The 24,153-nt window shown below is 38.3% G+C and overlaps 1 pseudogene; it reads right to left on the bottom strand.

Moving 5' to 3' along the window:
- LOC103005282 (14-3-3 protein eta-like) overlaps window positions 1–24,153 on the bottom strand; it is a 241,632-nt pseudogene that overhangs the window by 31,740 nt on the left and 185,739 nt on the right.

Raw genomic sequence — 24,153 nt, 5'->3', positions numbered from 1 at the left:
ATTTGTGAGAAAAGTGAGATAAGATTTTGGATCAGCTCCTATGACTAAGTGCTACCAGTTTTGAAAAGTACTATAATCAGTTGATGCGTCCAAGGGGTGGCTTGGCTTGGCTTCAGTCATTGTTCCCAAAGCCACTCCAGGTAAATTTCCTGTAAAATCTATGTAAAAACCGGGTTTGCTAGGAAAAGCCCCACAGTACCCCCTGTCAACCAGAATGACTCCTCTGAGTGCCTCTTACATAAAAATTCTGGGGCAGCCACCAGCTAAAATTCATTTTACAGAAGCTGTAAAGCTGCTGCCAAGGCCTGACCCTGACCTTGTCCTGGTGCTACCATTAGATTCCTTCCTCAGGGCTAAAAGCAAGCAAACCCTCCTGCAAGGATGAAATCAATGATGTACAGTGAAGGATGTACAGTGAAGTTGGTTTGACCAATGTGGCTGGGAAGACTAGAGAAGGAAGATGTTTTGATGTTGGAAAAGAATGTGAATCTTTGTCACTACCTGGAAAAGCTGGCCTGCTTGGGTGTGGAGCTGCATGAAAACCCTCGGAGAAGAGCGGGACCAAGACCCCGAGATATTTTCCCTTCATTTCAGAATCTTGTCTTGGGTGGGGAGTAATAGTGAACCAAAGAGGGCTGGCCCTTAGAGGGTAGTAAGTCCTCCTCCTAAAACAGGTCATGTGGTCTTTCATCCAGGCTCCTTCACTGATTTGTATGTACATTCGGGCAGGTCACTCAATTCATTTCAATGTTCATCTTACCAGAGCTTTGTCCTCATGTGCAAAGTGAAGGCTCTGGATCTCTTAATCTCCATGGCTTCTTCCAGCTCTAGGTACATGTTTCTAGGTGGGATCCTTTGCAGTTGACAGGTCCAGGGGATGCCAGTGATCTCCAGACCAGATGTTTGGAATGGTTCTGTTCATCACAAATGATAAAGGGCCGTCCTGATATAAGAAAGGAGAAACAAAAAAGAGATTGGCTTGGTGTTCCCAGCTTCAAGCAGAATCTACATCTTGGTGAGTGAAGTGAGGGTCATTTGGCTTAAGGCATTCGGAGTGGATGAGGTTCTTTATCTCATCCAGTGCCTCCAATTACACAGAACTGGCTAAGCAGTGAATCCATTGCAATAGTCAAAGAAAACATGATTTAAGCCTTAAAGAGTGAAATAGGCTATAACAGAATAACCTGTTTCCTTTAGTTTGACTGAAAGACTTAACTTTGCCATTCTTCACTTAAAATGAGTTCTTTGGGGCTTCCCTGGTGGCGCAGTGGTTGAGAATCTGCCTGCTAATGCAGGGGACACGGGTTCGAGCCCTGGTCTGGGAAGATCCCACATGCCGCGGAGCAACTGGGCCCGTGAGCCACTACTACTGAGCCTGCGCGTCTGGAGCCTGTGCTCCACAACAAGAGAGGCCACGACAGTGAGAGGCCCGCGCACCGCGATGAAGAATGGCCCCCGCTTGCCGCAACTAGAGAAAGTCCTCGCACAGAAACGAAGACCCAACACAGCCAAAAATAAATAAATAAATAAATTAAAAAAAAAATGAGTTCTTTGCATTGTCCATAAGAACAAATCTTCTTAAAAATTTTGTTTGAGAAATAAGAAGTTTAATACATAAAACCCTAAAAATTAATGTGACTGAACCCGTGTATTTATACCACATAATATTTATAAATATTATCTCCAATATTTCTGTGCTATGTTAAAGCAAGGATGTGTAACTAATATTGTGAGAATATGGCAAATGGGGTGGAGAAGGAAATAGTTTATAAATTTTAGAGTCACTGTAATTAATAGAAGGAAATACATATTTTCATGTAATCAAATACACATGAACAGTTTCCACTTGCATCACGGGCGTGGATTTGAAGGCAACATAGAATAAAGAAGGAGCCAACTTTAAAGATGTTTATTTTTTCAGCTTATGAGGAACATGTGGAGTTAAGTATATAGAAATATACATCTGAAAATTAAATAACTACACCAATGAGTTAATACTCAACTCTTCAAGGGCAGAAATGGTCTCATTCAGTTTTCAATCCTTAGTACATCCAACAGTACTTGCTACACAAAAGGTATCTGGTACATTTTGAGAGAGGAAGGAAAAGCTTTCCCCCATAAAACTGTTGGGAAAAAGCTCACTTTTGCTTGACCCTGCGGAAGAACTAATCATTTTCTAAAGTGGTAAAAATCCACAAATAAAAACCAGATCATCTTATTGAATGCAGTTGAAGTTACCCTTTTGCCAAATGTTAATTCTTTGACTCAATGTGCTGGATAGTGTACAAGGGCTAACATAGCTCAGAAGAGGAATAAGACACTCCTTGCCCTCAGGGAATAGTGGATTAAATAGGGGAGAGAAAACATGTAGAAGCAAGTGCGACAAAGCTATAGTGATATAAAGGTGTGTTATGTTGTGTACATGTTCAAGAGAGATATTACTTTGGGCTGATGGAATTTGTTGAATACCTATTACATGCTAGGCACTTTGAAATTTATTTCTCTCACAAAGATGGACATTATTATACCTACTTCACAGATGATGAAACTGAGGCTCAGAAAGGTATGCATGTGAACAATTCATAGCTGTCACTTTGTGCTGGATGCATGCGGCACTTTTAATTAGCACATGCTGCCTTTCAGGAGCAGAGGACATTCATGCAGGAAGTAACATTGGGGTTGGGCCTTACAGACCTTGTCCATAGTAGAATCCTGTCCTGTAAGGTTTCCCCTTCTGATCAGTGCTCTGTGACCTTCTTTCCTTCCCTTCCTCATTGACCCACTGCAAGCCAGGTCAGTTAGAGTCTTCTCTTGAGAACTATCAGACTGAATTTTAAGGAACAGGAGCAATTGCACTTGGTGGGTAGGAGCTGTGGAGAATGTGTACTGAGAACTCTTATCTAACATGTCTGCCATGATGTGAAAGAAACTAGACCATATGAGAGAAGATGAAGCTGATATGCCAATAAGAGCAGAGATGAGAATGAGATAGAGAAATAGAGAAAAAGAGAGAGAGAGTTATTTCCAGTTTTCATGAGGCCCAATTCTAGCTTTTTCCTCCCTCCTGCTAGGGAATACTTCAAAATCCTTTCATCCTTCCAATTTCTTTGGTAACTTAGTTCAAGTTTGTTTTTCTATCACTTGCAACCAAAAAATGAGTAGTATGATAAGGTAGTCTTTGAAGGCAATATAAATAATTTAAGTAAAAAAAAAAAAAAAAAGGCAGGGGGGAGTACAAAAGAATCTCTCAGTCTGGGTTTCCCAGAAAGTAGAGCTTGAGACAGAGGAAACTGTACTACTACCCTATGAGAGAGTGCAGTCCTAGGGCTGGGTATGAGGGAAAGGGGAGGGAGACAGGAAAGGCAGGATGGACACAATGAGATGTGTCCTAATGGTCAAAGGTTTGCCTGGTTGGACATTGATTCTCTGCTCTTCCAAGTTGCACCATATGGCTGCCTAGGGTCCACAGCAGCAGCAAGCAGAGGGAAGCCTTGGGCAGGACAGGGGAGGCAATGTGGTGCAGGCGTAAAGTGAGGCACTACTGAGTTGTGCCTGTTGGAATGAGTCAGAATCCATGAAGAGTTGGTAATAATAACACCTACTTCACATGGTTGACATAAGAATTAAATGTTAATGAAAGCAAAGTACATAGAACAGTGTGGGACACCTAGTTGGCATTAGCATTCAATAGATAATAACTATTATCATTGTTATTACTACTTCTACTAATTGTACTACTACTATTGAAGATCTTAGAAAAGAGTAATATCACCATAAGGGCACATGGGATGGGTTAGAATGGGGGAGAGAGTGGAGATGGAGAACCAGTTAGATCCAGTAGCACATATTTAAGTGCATTAAATGAAGTAATCAGAAGATTATTGAAACAGTTCAGATGAGCAGGTAAACAAAGCTGGTTAGTGTATTTTGTAAAATCCTATGGTTCTCTAGATGTCTTTGGTTTTCTTCTTTTGATTAAAAAAAAACCCATGGGTATAGAAAAATATTTCTATAGCAAAAGAACATCAGTGCAAATATAAATGGCAACTGAATCTTGGTCTTGGTATTAGGCAGATGAAAGGGAGCAGTAGGGACTGACGTAAATTGGAGAGTATACACACAGTATAAAGGAATCACTATTGCTCAGGAGCAGGTGAGTAATTCCATATAAGAAATCAGGCCAAGTGCTTCCAGATATTTAGATTTCTGAAGAGTGGCTGAAATCCTGAGAACTGCATGAAATCACTCACCTTTTAATGTTGGTTCAAATTTTTCTAAAATATCATGAGTCAAAGAATACATATCTAAAGTCCTCATGTAAGCCATGGTTGTTAATTTGCAATTTTCGTGAGTAGCAGGGAGGGCACAGAAGCCAGATTATAAGGATGTGACTTCCCAGGGTGCAGCTACCATATCTTATTGATATCTGTATATTCAGTATTAACAGTACCTCACTGGCACAGATATCAGTAAAATGATCCTTCCCTTAAAAGTTGGTCAGAGATAGACACGTAAGCATCTAATTATAATACAGTGGGATAAATATGATGACAGAGATGAGTCCAACATATTAGGAGACCACAGAGGTAAGGCAACAAATTAAGGGAGCTTATATCCAATAAGACTTCTCAGAGGAGGTGACATGGCATTGCTAGCTAGTAATGAAAAAGACCTAAGAGGTCAGATATACATTTTTTTCAATATTTACTTTATCATTTAGAGTGGTTAAAGCAAATATTGGAATTTAAAGAAACATATAGTAATTCTATACCTTATTCTGCTTCATGCTGTGGAAAACAATAAATGCATTAATATTTCCACTTAGGATTGAAAATGTTTGGGGAAGCAAAAAAAGATTGTTTGCCAAATAATGAAAAATTTTATTTCCTTAGAAAATATCACATCATCTGACAGAAAAAATTACTGCAAAACTATAAGAGTACCTGTTCAGCCAACAATAAAGGAGGTCGACATTATAGTTATTCTTTTATTTACTTCTCAGACTGGGAAAATATATCAGGCCTTTATCTGATCATCAGGTAAGACTACCTTTTCCTTAGTAAGAGAAACAGATTGTGTCGTCAGGAGATAATAGAGAACGTTTATATGCATATTTCAGTGGCGAAATAATTAAAATTTTTAGAAATACCCTTGAAAATCATTCAGATATATGGTTACTTTTGAAGATCTTCACGATCTTTTTGAGATCTGAAATTCCACTTTTTTAAGGTAACATTTTCTTCTTGATACAGATATATCCCATTAAAAAGAAACCAGAATAAATGTGCAATCACAAACTTGCTAAACTAGTTTAATTAGTGTTTTAACAATCATTAATATGAGCAACACAGAGGTCCTGAAATGAAAGGATCACATTGTTTTGAGTCACTCACTATAGTGCATTATTTTAAATTCTTTATCTCTTCTTTTCTTTTCTTTTTTTTGATGAAAGATGTAAGAGAGACATTTTAGAAGGGAATATGTACCTTGATGGGAGACACGATCTTCAGGACTGGGAAACTGCATAATGTGCCTTAGCTACTTGCAATTCTGGTTCCAAGAGCTAGTTCCCGGTTCTGTAAAATGTTAGTAATTCTGGCTTTGGCTAATTCATAATTTATAATAAACCATATGGGACACAGGGTAAAATTTGTTTTTGAACCATCTAAGACAGGGTAAAAGAATTTTAAAGCAGCTTAATGTTATAAATGAGTCTGCAGATGAGATATTTAAGATGATTAAAAAAAAGAAGAACAAGCTGTTCTCAAACACTTTGGAAGTATGGACTTAAATAAACAAATGATCCATGTGCAAATTATTTAAACCTATTCTAAGCCCTGTCATATTTGGAGGGAACCTTGAAAGGTCATTCAGTAGCATTCTAGTTTCATGACCATAAATGCCTTTATTTGAGAATACTTTGCTTAAAATGTCACTAGTTAATAATGTAATTACTTTTCTTAAAGCACTCTATAATGACCACTGTTCCTTTTAGAAAAGAGTCTAAATCAGTGTTTTTCAAAATAATATCTGTAAATTATTTTGAATACCTTATTTGTGTTTTATTAGATTTTCCCTCTTTCTAAATATATAATTTTAAGGTTTAAAAAAATTCATTCATTTATTTATTTTTAAATAACATATCTTGGGTCTGGCCCAGCAGCGCCTTGACCAACTATGGCAGGTGGATTAGAGTGAGGGTGGAGGCAGCTCTGACACTTGGCCTATGAAAGAGACCTGGTGACAGATGCTGAGTGGATCCATCTGGCGAGCAAGTTAGGGTAGTCAGAATGGTATGGTATAAGAAAAGTGAAGTGTTGGGGTTTCATGAAGGTATCCTCAGAGATTCATGGGGTGGAGTAAGAAGAAATCAAGTGATGCTCTATCGTCAGAAGCCCAGACATTCAACCTCAGTGAAGTTAGTAGATCTCAGTACCCAGATTTCTAGCAGAGGTGTTGGAAAGAACAAGGCAAGACCCAGCGCTAAATAGCATGGGTAAGAAGGCAGGTAACTAAGATAAAAAGACTAAGGTCCAGAATCAAGGCAGAAAACACTGAGCCACAGAACTATGAGGTAGGTGGAGTGGACAACTGTCCACGGTGCCCAGCCTTCATTCCCTTTTTTCTTATCATAGGTCTCCTTTGGGAAGCCAGCCAGATAATGAGCATGGAGTTGACCTCACCCAGCTCCTGGGGTGAGCCCTGGATGGCTTAAGTCAAGCAGCATAGTGTCTATGACCTAAGTTGGATCAATGACAGTGAACCGTTGGGACTTTAACTAAGACTGCTAGCATTGCAGTCTCCTCTTTCTGGAACTACTGTCAGTTCTAGTATCATGAGGGGAGCCATACTGAGGAAAAAGCTGACATGGCTTGTGAACATGGAAGACTGGAAATTGGCTGGGAAATGAAGACAAAGCCCTAAGGATACAGTAAACCATGGATCTTGTGATGACTAAAGACAGCACTATCTCTCTGGACATTTTAGTTGTCTGGACCAATGAATTCCTTTTTCGTTGCAGCCATTTGCGTTGGGATTTCTGTCACTTGTGATTGAAAGCACTTGATACACTAGATGCTGGCCAGGAATAATGAAGAAACACAGTTGTTAGCTGATTCATGGTGGGCACCGAGTCTCGGGGATAAGACCAGTCTCGTTATGATGAGGGTGACTTAAGGTTAGGTGTCCTGATGTTGAATCCCAAAGTACTGGGCAAGAACTATTTAAATTTCTTTTGCTGAAGATTAGGATTAGTTGCATCTTAATTGGTTGAATTTAAGGTGAAAGTTGAGCCTGCAGATGGCAACAAATTTGACAGGAGGAAGATGGGCTAAGAAACAGGCTGGGTCTGAGTCCATTTACAACACTCCTAAACTTGATTTATTCTTGGAATTGGGGACAGAGAGTTTGAGAGGGACTTAAGGTCTAATTTTATAATGTAGGACAAAGGAAGACATAAATGTACATAAATCATTAATTACTTAAATATTTTGAAATAAAAATTTTAATATATCTAAATAAATAGCTATATACTGATATATCAATAAGTGAGGCAAACCTATGTAATCAATCTATTTTAATTGGCATGAAGAATGCACATGAGACTAATATGGTGACAATTATAATTAGAAGTTATATTTCCTTGCTATCCTCTCTCACGAAGACCCTACCTATCTTTGTTTATTGTTATATTCCCAGTATCTAGGGCAGTTACTGTTTGGCAAATTGAATAGATAACTTGGTTGTCTTCCTATAGGTTCTCTCCAAAGCTGACCTTGACATAATGACTTGGGCAGAGATGGTTTATTTCAGATGTGAACCCAGGCAGCCAAGCAAGGAAGTAGAGAAATTAAACAGGGGAAGGAGAGGAACCAATAAAAGGCATGTTAACAAGCCAGCTACCATTGCAGGCAACAGGACTTCAATCTCACAGGGGACATCTAAGAAACCATGTGGAACATGCCTCAGAACTGTCCCCTTGGACAGTGGGAAAGCTAGGACTTTACCTTCCACATCTCATTCTCCATTAGGTGAGGGCTCACTCCATCCCTAGAGGTGAACTCCCCAACACTTGTGTTGGGTCTGTCTGCGATGGTCTACGATGGTCTACGGTATCACAATGTGGAGAAAGCCCTCAGGCAGAGGAATGGGGAGAGCCAGAAACTTGAGATGGGGAGTTTGTGATAGAAACAATCTATCACAGCGACAGGTGAAATTTGAGGCAGACCAAGAGGATATGGGGTGGACATCTATAGCATCTGCCACACTGGTAACCAGGACACCTGTTTTCATCTGGTCAGTATCTCTTACCCACTACTTTAGGTCATAGCATCTCCCCTTCACCTGGTGAAATGATAACTCCACCAGTCCATGCATTTCTGGTGTCTGCCAATCAAGAACTGCTGGGTTCCATCTTACTGCCCTAGAATGTTATATGTGGACACTGAGAGGATGAGAAGATCTCTCTTTCCTCTGAGTTCACTAATTTAAATGATTTATACCTGGACTCATCTGCAGCCATGCTTCTCCTTCCCCTGCTGCAAGGAGGAAGCCATCTATAGCAGCAGAGAATGGAACCAATATTTACAGAGAGAAGCAAAACCAAAGAATGCAGAGAACCATAAAGACAAAGTTGAGTTCTAAAGTGAAGTCATGTCTTTCTTTTTCTAAAAAATAAATTTATTTATTTACTTATTATTTATTTTTGGCTGTGTTGGGTCTTCATTGCTGTGCACAGGCTTTCTCTAGTTGCAGCGAGTGGGGACTACTCTTCATTGTGGTGCACTGGCTTCTCATTGCAGTGGCTTCTCTTGTTGCGGAGCACGGGCTCTAGGTGCACGGGCTTCAGTAGTTGTGGCATGCGGGCTCAGTAGTTGTGGCTCGCGGGCTCTAGAGCGCAGGCTCAGTAGTTGTGGCGCATGGGCTTAGTTGCTCCACGGCATGTGGGATCTTCCCGGACCAGGGTTTGAACCCTGCATTGGCAGGTGGATTCTTAACCACTGCGCCACCAGGGAAGTCCCTGAAGTCATTTCTTTTTTTTTTTTTTTTTTATAAATTTATTTATTTATTTATTTTTTTGGTGTGTTGGGTCTTCGTTTCTGTGCGAGGGCTTTCTCTAGTTGTGGCAAGCAGGAGCCACTCTTCATCGCAGTGCGCGGGGCCTCTCACTATCGTGGCCTCTCTTGTTGCGGAGCACAGGCTCCAGATGCGCAGGCTCAGTAGTTGTGGCTCACGGGCCTAGTTGCTCCGCGGCATGTGGGATCTTCCCAGACCAGGGCTCGAACCTGTGTCCCCTGCATTGGCAGGCAGATTCTCAACCACTGCGCCACCAGGGAAGCCCTGAAATCATTTCTTAAGGCTGATCTACTCCGGTCAGGAAAGTTCCCCTGACTTACCCAGTCTCATGAGGAAATCGGTTTTCTATTCTACTCCACTTCCACTTTTTTCTTTGCATATTCTAGATTGAATTAGCTTTCTCTCATTAACAGCCGAAATAGTATTACCCAATATACTTGCTTAAAAAAAAAAAAAGCTACATAGTTGGTTGAAATAGAGCAACCATTAGTTTCTAGGAGGCAGAGAATCCTACCATGAACAACACATACCTCATCTACATTATGGAAATGTAGTAGTTGGGAAGAAAATACTTATCTCTGCTCTAGGAAGAGAGGAAAAATGACACAAATCTTGTGTGGTCTACAGAAGAACAAATCTCTTTAGATCCTGAGTCTAGTACATATAAAGGTGGGTTTTATACCCAAGTTTTTTGTTTGTTTTTAGGACACCAAAACACTGAGGGATCATGGGAGGAGGAGTCCTTCAAAAAAGCTTTGTATCACCAATTGTCCTTGTCTTTTGTATGTTCTTCTAAAGATCTTTTTTAAAGTTGTTTTACCATGTATTTATTACCTTAATTATAAATTAGTACTTCACAATGACATCTTAAACACTCATGCTTTTGTCTCTTCTTTTTTCTTCAACTAGTAGAAACAAATTAAGAAGTAAACAGCTTGACAACATTTTACCTTCCTTATAAGACTTTTTAAAAATTATTATTTTTCTTTTGTTAAATAGAAAATTCCTATACTTCTCTCAATCTGCTGTTATAAAATCCTGTTGCTTGATTTTCTATTTGATACTTTTGTGACATTTATTCAAATTGAAAAAACAGCTTCAAATTATTTGTATTTATAGACACAACCCAGGAAATTTCATGTAAACACAGAAAATCAGTTTTTGATAAAAAAATGATGTACGCATGATTCTGACGAGAAACCATGATGTTTAACACAATTTAACAAATTTTTGAGTCGCTGATGTTGGTCAGGGATTGAACTAGACCGAAAATAATAGGCTGCATATCCAGGTCTTATATAAAGCCTGACAGATGATTCTTGTTATTGGAGAACTAATACCAAGAGATACTGTGAGGCTTGGCTGTCTTCCTTGCAATGGCGTTCTGAGAAGGCAGATCTAGAACCATGGGGTTGATAACCTGATATTTCTGTCCCACGGCCAGGGGTACATTGACCCCTCCCCATGGATAGGTTACGTTACTCTGAACAACTGAAGCCAGTGAGCTGGGTGGAGAGCACAAGGAATAGTAAAGAAGGAAAGGGAGGGTCATAGTGGAACTGAGTATCAGGTCTGGAGGAGCTTCGGGCAGTAAACAGGAAATGAGTTTTAAGATGACAAGAGGGAGTATTGAGAAGAAACTGGATCAAGAGAGTGAGTATTAAGTGTGTAAACAGTAAAAGGATTGAAGACCCACTTTTCTGGGATGCCAGCAGAAGTGAATCTGATAGCTCAAAGGAGCCATTTACAACTAGACATCATCCACAAATCAAATAACTGAAAATCCAAACAATGGAAGCAATCTATCAGTTTACTTAGAACACACCAAATAACTTGCTGGATTAAATTGTTTTTCTCAAAGTCACTGTACCAATTTACATTCCCACCTGCACTGTATGGGAATTTCAGTTGCTCCACATCCACACCAACAGTTGGTATCGTCAGTCTTTTTTATTTTAAGATCATCGGTATTAAAAAAATAAGATCCCATGTATCTCATGAGGAGCAAGGTTGAGAACCAATTTTCTATAATCTGAGAGAATCATACTAGACAGATAAGAATAGAAACTGACCTTTAGAATAGCCACCTGGGAAAATTACTTAATCTCTTTGTGTTTAGTAATCCTCATTTATAAAATTAGGATAATAATTCATAAGGCTGTTGTGAAAATTTGCATATGTTAAGACATGCAAAGCACATTGTGTTTGCAGTTCTAACTATTGTTATTGTATCTGCCATAGAGTCAACCAAACAGTGAACAAACATTCCTGGGTACATTCTTCCATGGGTTGTGTGAGACCTCCCCAAACACTCCTGCATTCTACAGGTTATCCAGTTACTCACTCATTTATCAGGCAGGAAGGTTATAAAAGGCATGTTTTTAGTCATTATCTGACAATGCCAAACCAAAAAAAAAAAAAAAATCATGAGGAAAAAAAATGATTGAATAGGAGGCAAGAGAAAATGAGGATAAATTATCTTCTTTATAATTTCCATTACTGTAAGTAAATTCACAAAAATTATGAACAGCCAAAAATAATCATTTTCCTCTCAAATTTGAACCATTGATTTAAGAAATATGTGTGTTAAATTTTAAAGTCTTAAAAATAAAATGGAGAAAATAACATTTAAAAATCTCTTATTATACACACACACATAAAATAATTTCTATCAATATATACAATTTCAGAAATAGCAGATGCTGTCAGTGGGGTCAATGTAGCTTAAATTTTAGCCTTAGGAAAACGAAGTATTTTTATATGAAATCAAATGTTGAAGAAATATAACCTGACACATGAATATTTAGAATGAGAAGCAACAACTAGGATCCACACCAAGTATGCCATTATATCAATTGTACTTTAAAGCAAAAAATAGCATATTGTGTATCTTTTTTTTTTTTTTAAGATTCCACATATAAGTGATATCATGATATTTGTCTTTCTCCATCTGGCTTCACTTACTATGATAATCTCCAGGTCCATCCATGTTGCTGTAAACGGCATTATTTCATTCTTTTTTTATGGATGATTAATATTCCATTATATATATGAAATACATACATATGCCCAGGAGTGGGATTGTAGGATCATATGGTAACTCTATTTTTAGTTTTTTAAGGAACGTGCATACTGTTCTCCATAGTAGCTGCCCCAATTTACATTCCCACCAAGAGCATTTGTTATTTGTAGACTTTTTAATGATGACCATTCTGACTAGTGTGAGGTGATACCTCCTGGTAGTTTTGATTTGCGTTTCTCTAATAATTAGCAATGCTGAGCATCTTTTCATGTGCCTATTGGCCATCTGTATGTCTTCTTTGGAGAAATGTTTAGTTAGATCTTCTGCCCATTTTTTAATTTGTTTGTTTGTTTTTTTGATATTGAGCTGTATGAGCTGTTTGTATATTTTGGAAATTAATCTCTTGTCAGTTGCATTATTTGCAAATATTTTCTCCCACTCGTGGGTTGTCTTTTCATTTTGTTTACGGTTTCCTTTGCTGTGTACAAGCTTTTAAGTTTAATTAGACCTCATTTGTTTCTTTTTGTTTTTATTTTCATCACTCTAGGAGATGGATCCAAAAAGATATTGCTGCAATTTACACCAAAGAGTGTTCTGCCTATGTTTTCCTCCAGGAGTTTTATAGTATCCGGTCTTACATTTAGGTCTTTAATCCATTTTGAGCTTATTTTTGTATATGGTGTTAGAGAATGTTGTAATTTTTTGACATGTGGCTGTCCAGTTTTCCCAGCACCACTTATTGAAGAGACTGTCTTTTCTCTGTTGTATATTCTTGCCTCCTTTGTTATAGATTAATTGACCATAGGTGCATGGATTTATTTCTGTGCTTTCTTTCCTGTTCCATTGATCTTTATTTCTGTTTTTGTGCCAATACCATACTGTTTTGATTATTGTAGATTTGTAGTATAGTCTGAAGTCAGGGAGAGTGATTCCTCCAGCTCCATTTTTTTCCCTCAAGATTGCTTTGGCTATTTGGAGTCTTTTTGAGTTTCCATACAAATTAAAAAATTTTTTGTTCTACTTCTGTGAAAACTGGCATTGGTAATTTGATAGGGAATGAATTGAATCTGTAGATTGCCTTTGATAGTATAATTTTGATAATATTGATTCTTCCAATCCAAGAACACAGTAAATCTTTCCATCTCTCTGTGTTGTCTTCAATTTCTTTCATCAGCATCTTATAGTTTTTGGAGTACAGGTCTTTTGCCTCCTTAGGTAGGTTTATTCCTAGGTATTTTATTCTTTTTGATGTGATGGTAAATGGGATCGTTTCTTTAATTTGTTTCAGATATTTTGTTGTTAGTGTATAGAAATACAAGAGATTTCTGTGTATTAATTTTGTATCCTGTGACTTTACCAAATTTATTGATGAGCTCTAGCAGTTTTCTGGTAGCATCTTTAGGATTTTCTATGTATAGTATCATGTCATCTGCACACAGTGACAGTTTTACTTCCTCTTTTCCTATTTGGATTCCTTTTATTTCTTTTTCTTCTCTGATTGCTGTGGCTAACACTTCCAAAACTATGTTGAATAAAAGTGGTGAGAGTGGGCATCATTGTCTTGCTCCTGATCTTAGAGGAAATGCTTTCAGCTTTTCACTGTTGAGTATGATGTTAGCTGTCGGTTTGTCATAAACGGCCTTTATTATGTTGAGATATGTTCCCTCTATGCCCACTTTCTGGAGAGTTTTTATCATAAATGGATGTTAAATTTTAACAAAAGCTTTTCTGCATCTATTGAGATGATCATATGGTCTTTATTTTTCATGTTGTTAATGTGGTGTATCACACTGAACTTATTTACACACACAGATGAACTTATTTACAAAACAGAAACAGACCTACAGACATAGAAAACAAACTTATGGTTACCAAAGGGGAAAGAGGTGGGAGAGGGATAAATTAGGAAGTTGGGATTAACATATACAGACTGCTATATTTAAAATAGATAACCAACAAGGACCTACTATATAGCACAGGGAACTATACTCAATATTTTGTAATAACCTATAAGGGAAAAGAATACATATTTTATATCTCAATCACTGTGCTGTACACCTGAAACTAACACACCCTTGTAAATCAACTATACTTCAATAAAAAATAGCATATTTTGCTTGTGGTTATTCAGCATGCAAGAGTGAATAGATCAAGTTTTACTCTTGGGCTTTCCTGGTGGTGCAGTGGTTAAGAATCCGCCTGCCAATGCAGGGTACACAGGTTCGAGCCCTGGTCCGGGGAGATCCCACATGCCGCGGAGCAACTAAGCCCGTGCGCCACAACTACTGATCCTGTGCTCTAGAGCCTGCAAGTCACAACTACTGAGCCCGCGTGCCATAACTACTAAGCCCACGCGCCTAGAGCCCGTGCTCCACAACAAAGAGAAGCCACAGCAATGAGAAGCCCGTGCACCGCAGTGAAGAGTAGCCCCCGCTCGCCGCAACTAGAGAAAGCCCGTGTGCAGCCCGCACACAGCAACAAAGACCCAACTCAGCCAGAAATAAAGATAAATAAATAAATAAATAAATTAATTAATTAAAAAAAATTTTACTTTTGAGGCAACGTTGTGAATAAGTCAACAACTTTAATTTGCCACCTATATCACAACCAGAACAAAATACCTTTGGATGTACAAGAGTCAAATGTGCATTGTCACATTTTTCACTGTTTATATATTACTTTGTAAATAATCTGAACTATATATAACACTATAACAAAAATAGACATAACCGGAAACCCTACCATCATTAACGTTTTGGTGTTCATATTAAAATGTTTAATAAACTCTAAAAATTAACATCTCCCATTTGCATTTGCATTGGCTTACTCGGTTACTCAGTTAGATTCAGATACTATACCTCAGTATAGCCAGTATAATATGTTCACCTGTTGTTGCCTTGCTCCATCCATTCCTCCCTTCCTCTTTTCTAAAAATATTTCAAAATTCCCATCCATGGGTGGATTGCTGTGGTCCTTGTTCTTCTTAAGCCAGTCAGCATAATAGCCCAAGTGGATACTGATAAGCTATGCCAACCAGAAGGAGAAATAAGACCAAGTTCTGGGATTCCAACGGTGAGAAGCAGACTTTCCCTTTTCTGTTGGAAACATGTGGCCTGGAGACCTTCTTGAAATGCCAAGAAGAATGTCTTTTGAGAATGGAGGAACCACTGAAGAAATATTGCTGAGGAATGAGGGGTAGCAACTACATTCCACTCACATTGTTTTAATTACTGGATCAAACTTCTGAAACAAAACCTACTCTGGACTTTTTCAGTTATGTGAGACAATAAATTCCCTGTATTGTTTAATCCAGTTTGAGCTGGAGTTCCAGTAACTGAAATCTGGTTACTTGCAACCAGAAAGGAAGAAAGGAAGGAAGAAAGAAAGACAGTCAGTCCTTGTTGGAGATAAACCTGAGAGTTTAAACACTCAGAAAAGCTGCTTGCCATTTTCAAAATGGGTACTTTGATCATTGTTTCAGTGGACTTTTAGACAAGGGCAGATACTGTATGGCGTTTGTGCTTCTTGCTTCCATGCATTTGCTCATTTCTTTTAAGGCTCCGTTCAACTGACATTTTCTCCCAAGAAGTCTTCTCTGAACCTGTCAGCACAGAGGAATCTGACAATCTTAAGATACACAAAATAGTCACTGTTAATGTTATTTATTATTTTTAACAGTCAAATTCTCCTTAATTGGTTGCAAACTCACAGAGGCAGGATTTGTCTGGTTCGTATCTCCCCCACCAGGCCAAACACGATGCCTTGGCATCACAGGTCCTCAAAAAGGTTTGTTGAATGGGACAACTTTGTTTTCTTTCCCTAACCCTATAATGAAAGATATTACGATGCAATCCCCCCCCCTTTTTTTTTCTGGCTCTGATTTTAAGAAGCAACCACAACAAATTTTTCTATAAACCTCACCAATTAGAGGCAGCAGTTCCAGTCTGCAACCTCTGAAACCAAAACAGGAAAGGACACTATGTATTGATGTTAGAAATCCACAAATGCTTCAGTTTCAAATATTTTCCACTGTTTTTTTTTTTTTCCTTTCATCAAATGAAATCTTTCCATGTTTTAGCTCTCAGAGAGATTAAGCACATTTAATCTAATTATGCAACTCACCGACAAAAGCAATCTAAATGTGAAACACTCTGCTGGTTGTATTTCACAGTTGCCATTGGAAACAGACGAGTTTGGAAAACTGCAAGTCAAGTCTGAGCCCTGGCATTATCATGCCTCTGAGGGAAGGCATTACCTGGCTCTATTCTTTCTTTCCTTTGTATGCGTGCTGCATGGGGCTCTACAAATAACCGAAAACAACTGCACCGAGATGGGACTACCACATACATTTAAAAAACGGAGAAAAGCTCTAAAAGTGAAACAAACAAGCAACACACCACAAACAAATAATGCCCAACTTGCCAGGGTGTCTGAGGCTTGATATCTTCTGAAGATAGACAAAACACAATTTATCTGATGTAGGATAATAACAGTCTCCCTGGCATTAAAAAAAACTCCTAATTCCATATATCCTTGGTAGCTTCTCAGGCTCACAATTCAACCTTATGTATTATAGTTGTAGCTGTAGGTTTTGTCTTTCACCCTGGTAGTATGTTATATTCAGATACGGAAGAGATGAACTAGAATACTTCCAAAACATATTTCTTAATTATTTTTATTCACTTTAGGTTATCGAATGATGAACGGTATGTTTTCTTCCTAAAAATAATGTTGCAGATTATTTTGAATTCTAGGCTGGGTTTACAGGACAGCTCCAAAACATTTTGGAAGTGGAGAAAAGAATGCTGGCATCCACATGGGAACATTAAGATGCACAAAATGGATTCCTTGAAATGAGAGCGCTCAGCCATGTAAAGACGGCCGGTTTGACCAGTTTCTTTGCCCTCAACTTGCCAGCCTCTCCTGTGTGTTATCTGATTGGAAAGTCTCTGTAACTGAGTGGACAGGTATGGCAAACTCCTGCAAGACAGCTTTTTGTAACAGAAACTGAGCTCCGTATTGACCTCTCCATTAACTCTGAGCATCCAAGCGTTCATCTCAGCAGCTTGGACTGTTTTCCTGAGCTCTTCACCTCACAGCAGGCCCTACACTAATGTGTGCTATAGAGGAGGTGAGATTCTCTCTGGCCCTGGCTTCCTCCCCTTTTCTTCTGGCCTGGGATATTGAGGTCCCAGAATGCCTTGAGGCAGGACCCACCCAAGGGATGGCTTGAATAGACTTTCTAATTTACACAAATCTTGAAATCATTAAGAATTCTGTTTCTACATTCTATTTCATGTCTCAGTCTTGTACTATTAGCCTCCACCCAAGACCTCCCAGCTGGAATCACAGTGCTTTTCAGCTGTAGGATTAGCATTGACAATTTCCATTCATTCATTTGTTTATTCACTCATCCAGTTATCTCTCCATGTTGTCACTGAACAAATATGTCTGTTGATCGCTGCTATAGATTGAATGTATATGCCCCACCCCCCAAATCCATATGTTGAAACCTAATTCCCAAATTGACGGTATTTGGAAGTGGGACCTTTGGGAGAGCTCTACTCTCATGAATGGGATTAGTGTCCTCAAAAAAGAGACTCCAGGGAGCATCTTCCACCATGTGAGGACACAGTGAGAAGACTGCAGGCTACAAACCAAGAAGAGGGCTCTCACCAGACACCAAGTCAGCCAGCACGTTAACCTTGCACTTCCCATGCTCTAGGCTGTCAGAAATGAATGTCTGTGCTTTCTAACCCACCCAGTCTCTATGGTATTCTGTTAGAGCATCCTGCACTAAGACAATCCTGTACCATATACAGTACTGTGAATGCAGTGATAAGCACAGTACTAGGCACGGTACTGTGAATGCAGTGATAAGCAAAAGCAGACACAGTCCTGTCCACAGGGATCTTACAGTCTACTGAGGGTAGGAGATAATCACCTCCCACCCCTCGTAATACATTTAAAATTAGAAACGAGGTAGGTTCTATGAAGGCAAGGTACATGGGGCTATGAAAGAGCTTATCAGGTTGAAGCAGGGAGGGGTGGGGGGAGCAGGAAGGCTTTGTCCCAGAAAAAGTCCAGCTTGTGTGAGGTGAGTTGGAATTATGCTGACGAAAGAGTGAGTAGGAGTGAGTTTTGGATGGGGAGAGCATTTCACACAGAGGGAGCTATCCACAAAGCTCCTCTGGTAGGAAGAGCCTCGGAAAGGGAACTGAAGTAAGGGCAGTTTGACAAGAGCACAGACAGTGAGATGAAATAGGGTGGGAGAAGATTTGGAGGAGGCCTTGTAGATCAGGATAAAGATTCTGATGAGTAGGCTAAGAGAAATGACTGAAGGCTTTACATTGTGACAGTGGAATGGCCAGACTTATGCTTATTTTTAAAGATCACCTCGGCCACCATGTTGAAAACGGGTTAGAGTGGAAGTGGGAGTGAGATGGGCAATGACAGTCCTGGTGCAGATGAAGATCCCAGGATCGTGGTGGTGGATATAAACAGTAGTGGAGGGATGTCAGAGATTTTCCAAGGCATATTCATTGGCATAGTAATGTACTGTGTATGAAGTGTAAAGGAGAGGATTCTGACTAGTTCAGTCACTCACAGAGAGGGGAAACTGGAAGAGAGTCCATCTGGAGGAGAAAATCATAAAGGCAGTTGTGGACAATTTGAGTTGAGACATTTAACCGGCGACGTCCAGTAGGCATTTGGACGTGCAGGTCTCAGGTTCAGGAGAGTGATCTGGACTGCATTTACACTGTAATTGTAATCACTGCTGGATTTGTGGATCACTGCTGTATATATAGGTGCTAATTGCATTCATAAGTATGGATGAGCTTCCCTGAGGGGACGCTGTGAAGTGAGAAGACAAAAGGACCTAGGGCTGAGAACATTCCAACATTTAATGGCCAGACAGGAGAAAGGGAAATTATTAAAGAGACTGAGAAAGGTTGTCAGACAAATTAGGAGAAAACCAGGAAAACCAGGAGAGAATAGTGTGCTGGATATTCTCCATTTGTCTTTCCACCCTTTTTCACGCTGTTCTGTGCCCTGGGGAACTCACTTCTATGAGTTGCCTCAGCTTGATGTTGGGCTCAGCCAATGAGAGAAGAGAGAGATGAGATACATTTCCCTGGTTCCTTCCTGTTATGCTGTGGTTTTACAGTGGTTTCGTTCTTCTAACATCAACACTTTGTATCTTAGAGTGAGTTAAAGAGTACATTGAAGGAAAAAAGAGAGACAGAGGAAGAGACTATGTATTGATGTATTGATGTATTGATGAGTCTTTGGAGGCATTCTGTGTGGCCTTAAGCAGAAGAATGCAGCCATGTCAAATCACAGCACGGCAGATTGGGTTTGAGGCCCCCTACGTACAAAACGTCTGTTGAGATTTGCCTGCCTTCTGTCTTTATCCTTTTCCGCATCTCTCATATTACTCTTTAGCTTACTCCAATCTGTCAACTTATCAACATCCTGCATAAAGGAGAAGAGTCATAGGAGAGGAGCTGGAGGTGAATATGGGCTCAAAGGAGAGTTAAACAACAACCACAATCCTTAATCAGGTCAAGAAGTGTATTTAAAGCTTCAGGATCAGCATTTGGCGGAGATTTGAACTAGCTTAGTGGCTACAGGTCTAGTGTCTGCTGTGCAATGGAAGAGCCTTGCACGCACACCCAAACAACCTGAAATGTACTGCTGTTCTCCATTCCTCCCCCTGGTGTCCCAAAGTGTATGATCAGGTCCCTGCTTGCTTACCTTGTTTGCTTCTCTGGGCAGCAGTGTCTTGACCAAAATAAAGAAGTGGGTCTATTTAGTCATAATAACCCTAATGGCTGGAGGGTTCTTAATCTGAAAAGTCTCAGCAGCAAAAAGAGAAATTAATTAAAAATGGCTAAGCCTACATTTTTGCAGGAGGACTATATAAAGTGTTCTGTAGAGTTAATAATTAATCACGAACAATGAATTGTGAAATTAATATTCATATCTTCCTTTTTAAGTCACTGCTAAAGCTTCGAGCCAAGTGAAGTTATATATTTACCTCTGATCTTGGTTTCTTTTCTTGGGTTATCTGTGCTGTTCTGACATATGCCTCCTGCCTTGTGCCTATCTGTGCTAGGAAAGTGATATCCTTGAGTCTGTGCCTTAATTACCAATTACAGAGGGTTAAAAAAATTTTTTTTTATTATTGTTCTGAGTTCACTAAGTATAGAAACACTTTATTTTTAAAGGAGGTGGCTTCTATCCGGACTTTCTGCTAAATGCCTTCTGATAATTCTAATTATTCCCTGGAAGTGGCTTCCACTTTCATTTGCTGGAATGCAACTTTTGGCTTTTTAAAAAATACTCTCTGTTGCCTCTGTATTCTACCTGCGTGTTGCAATGTGAGGGGATTTATTTCACTTATTTTGTGAAGGAAAGAAAAGTAATTTGCAGTTTGAGTTTGAACTGCAAACGATCTCCCGCTGGGCAAGAAGAGTAATGCCATGGTAATTCCTGTCTGAGTCTGTTAAACATCCTTCCTGGATGCAGAAGTTCAGGAGTTTGTTTTAGAGCCAATATCATGTGGGTTATTTGGATACCAAAATTTGAATATAAACAAAGGAGTTTTAACAAGTAAGGGTACAGAAATGGAGTTTAAAACTAAATTGGATTTCAAATCTGAAATATTCCAATTCCAAATTCTTCAGTTCCCTAGGTGTTTTATACTTGGGGAATAAAATAGTACTCATAAATTTTACGCTGTCAGGGCTTCTTATGATGTTGAAAGCCAGTGGGCCCATAGCCACCTATACAGAGTGGGAACAAAATAGTCTGTTAAAAAAAAATAGTCTGTGGATTTGGATCAGAAATTGCCCTGCTGGCTTAGCACTTCTATTCTTACTCACCCATGGCCTGAACTCCAGACCCTGCCCAGGTGTCTGCTTCCTGACTGCTTTTCATTAGCTGAAATTTCCTAGATTCTACTAAATTAACATATGCCATTATCCGAAGATGTTCAGCCAAGACTTAAATATCAAGTAGGAGACTCAAGATATGCTTTTTTTCAATTCATGAGGATGGCCTCACTCTAAACATCATGGGCTACAAACATATGTTTGTTCTTAAAATTAAGAAGAAAGAGAGTATATATGCCTTGAAGAGTGTTGTTATAATTAAGTAAATAAGATTTTTGCAGCCATTTGGAGATTTTGACAGTGTGGATTTTTTTTTTCTTTCAAGTCACCCGTGTAATGGGACTGTATTGCAATATAGTTACAAATTTAATTTGCAAAATCTTGAAGTTGGCTTTCTTCTTTTTTATAGTTTAAATGAGATCTTTTCATTAGTTTATGGTTACTAAAGTAATAAAATGTAGAAAGTATTAATTTTTGACCAATATTAACAAACTGAATATTCTCAAAACTTTTGTTGTTTAATGATTTTATATATTTTGAGATCTTTTCTAGGTGCATACAAATTAGAATCATTACCTTTTGTTGGTTAATTGGCACTTTAAAAATTATCAGTCTCTTGTAAGGAAAAAGCAGCCTCAAATGCCAGACTCACCTCTCTGGGGTTTCTTCCAATCACAGATCTGAGCCTTTCAATTTCTCTCTGTATCATTAGTTATTTGATGCCTCAAAAATATATTTTATGTTTAATTTATCTTTTCTAACTGTTCTCAGTGAGTATATTTGCACAAAACAACTTAGTCATTGCCTGATGAGGAATTTAAAAAAATACATTTTATTAAACTGTGCAGACATTGAATCTGCAATAAACACACCCATCATTCCAAAATAAATACTGTAATTCAAGAGGAATATTTAATATCAATTATTTGGTTACTTGTTTTTATTGAAATAAAAGTGGCTAGTTCAGTGCCAACTGGATTTGTTATTTTCCAAACATTTTTCCAAAGCATATATGCAGATGATGATGAATAGAGTAATTTAGAGGAAAAGCACTATGAAAAAAGTATTTTCAGATGTTAATGTATCTTCAGGGAGGGATTATGTAAAGTTACTGAAATACTTTATATTGTTGTGACTGTCTAGTGATATTTTAAAAAAAAGAAATATGCATTAAAAAATTTCATTTCTACTTACTTTTTTTCCACTGTAAAAGCAAAATAAAATTTTTGTCACGTATACTACATAGGTCATGCTTTATACTTCTGTTTGATCATATCTAGAGGTAAATGTCAAGTGTCCTATTATTGGTGAAGCAAGTTCGATTACCTGTTTAAAGTGATGTCTTCCCCATCTCTCCATTGTAAAAATATATTCTTCTTTCTTTGTTATTAAGAAATTTGTGGGAGTGACATGAGATTTATGGATATAGTCTTTTCCAACAAGATTATAAGCAATACAACTGGTTAGGGATAACTGGTGATCTTTGCTGAATGAATTTATAAATCGTGGGTTATAAAATGATGATTTTCTAATTCTATCATTCTTTCTCTTAGCTGGCATTTGTTACAGAAGATTCTTTTTTGAGAATCACAGAAGAGCTCTTTCTCCCCGGCCACTGTCTGTGAGTAGCACTGGCTCCAGGTGACCCTGGCATACAACCTCAGTCCTGTATTCCACACAGAATAGCCCTTTGGTAGTTCAACTATCCCTTCAACAATAATCCCTTCAATCTTTCTTTTTACTTAAGTTGATCAGTCAGTTTTTAAAGTTGGCACCAATTTGCAAAACCACTAGCAGTGTTTGAAGATACCAGTTTCTCTGTACAATATTGCATTTTTCTCTGTCAAATACTAAACTAGCCTTAAAGTAATTATATCTAATCTATAAAAAAGACTTTCACCCACTGGAAATACGAGCCTAAATTGTAAAAAGATTAAAATGTTATTGTTGTTTCTATTTAAACATTTTATCAATTTCTTAATTCTTAGAACAAGAAGTAAAATCTACTTGGACAATTCCACAAATATTCGCTGAGCATGTAGTTATGGATTGGAAACTTAAACTAATAAGAACCTGCTGTATAAAAAATAAATAAAATAAATTCAAAAATTCAAAAAAAGAAAAACCTTGATGTTAAGACATGAAAAAAAAAAATGAGTGAGGAAGAAAGACTTGTATCTTTGTAGCTTCCAACCCAGTAGAAGAGACAAACTAAATATGCAATTACATTACAAAGAGCTTGCATTTCAAAGAATCTCAGGTACTTTGATGCTTTTTCAATTACCTTATACCAGAAGCTCCCAGCAGAAAGTTTTCACACAACTGTGTCATAACTGCCACCTGGCTGGCAATAACTGTAAGATGTTATCAATTATACGATACCTCCTCATTTCAGAAATGTAAAAATATGAAAATATGTGCATCTTGGAATTCATGGAAAATAGCAGCAAGCACTTTGATAAAGAAGTTGGGAAAAACACAGAAACAGTCATGGACGTGGACGTCCACAGTAGAAGAAGTCTTTCTGAAGGAAGTAAGTTCTAGTCTGAGACATGAGGGCTGAGCAGGGGGATGTGAAGAGAGTAGAAAAGAGGGTTCCAGGCAGAAGTCAATTTCCATGACATTTTCCTTATCTTTGAATTTGGGGGTTTTGGGATTAGATTATAATATATGTATGTATTTTAGTACTTTATTTTGTTTTAGTAGCAATTTTTTAACGGAAATTCTATCTGAAAGCCAAATACATACATAACACACATAAAGGGGTAGTTGCTTTTATCAAAAGAGTGTGGGTGAGGTTGAGCTCTATCCATTTCCCTCCACTCTTTCCCTTAAGGGGGCTCCTAGGAGTGTGGTTTGAAAGCCACTGGACTAAATGATCCCAGGATCCCTTCTACTTTTAATGGTCTATAATTCAATGTGACAGGCTCATTTAGACACTATCTGAAGCTCAATTCAGCTTCAGAAGTTTACACGACTGGTAAGTGACAAAGGTGGGCTTCAATACCAGATAACCTGATTCTAACATTCACACTTTAAAAAAAAATTTTTTTTTAATTGCAGTATAGTTGATTTACAATGTTGTGCTGGTTTCAGGTGCACAGCAAAGAGAATCAGTTATACATATACATATATCCACTCTTTTTTTTTTTTTTAATT

This window comes from Balaenoptera acutorostrata, chromosome 4 (genome assembly GCF_949987535.1).
Source record: "Balaenoptera acutorostrata chromosome 4, mBalAcu1.1, whole genome shotgun sequence".
Lineage (NCBI taxonomy): Eukaryota > Metazoa > Chordata > Mammalia > Artiodactyla > Balaenopteridae > Balaenoptera > Balaenoptera acutorostrata.
This window is presented reverse-complemented; position numbering and strand designations above follow the sequence as displayed.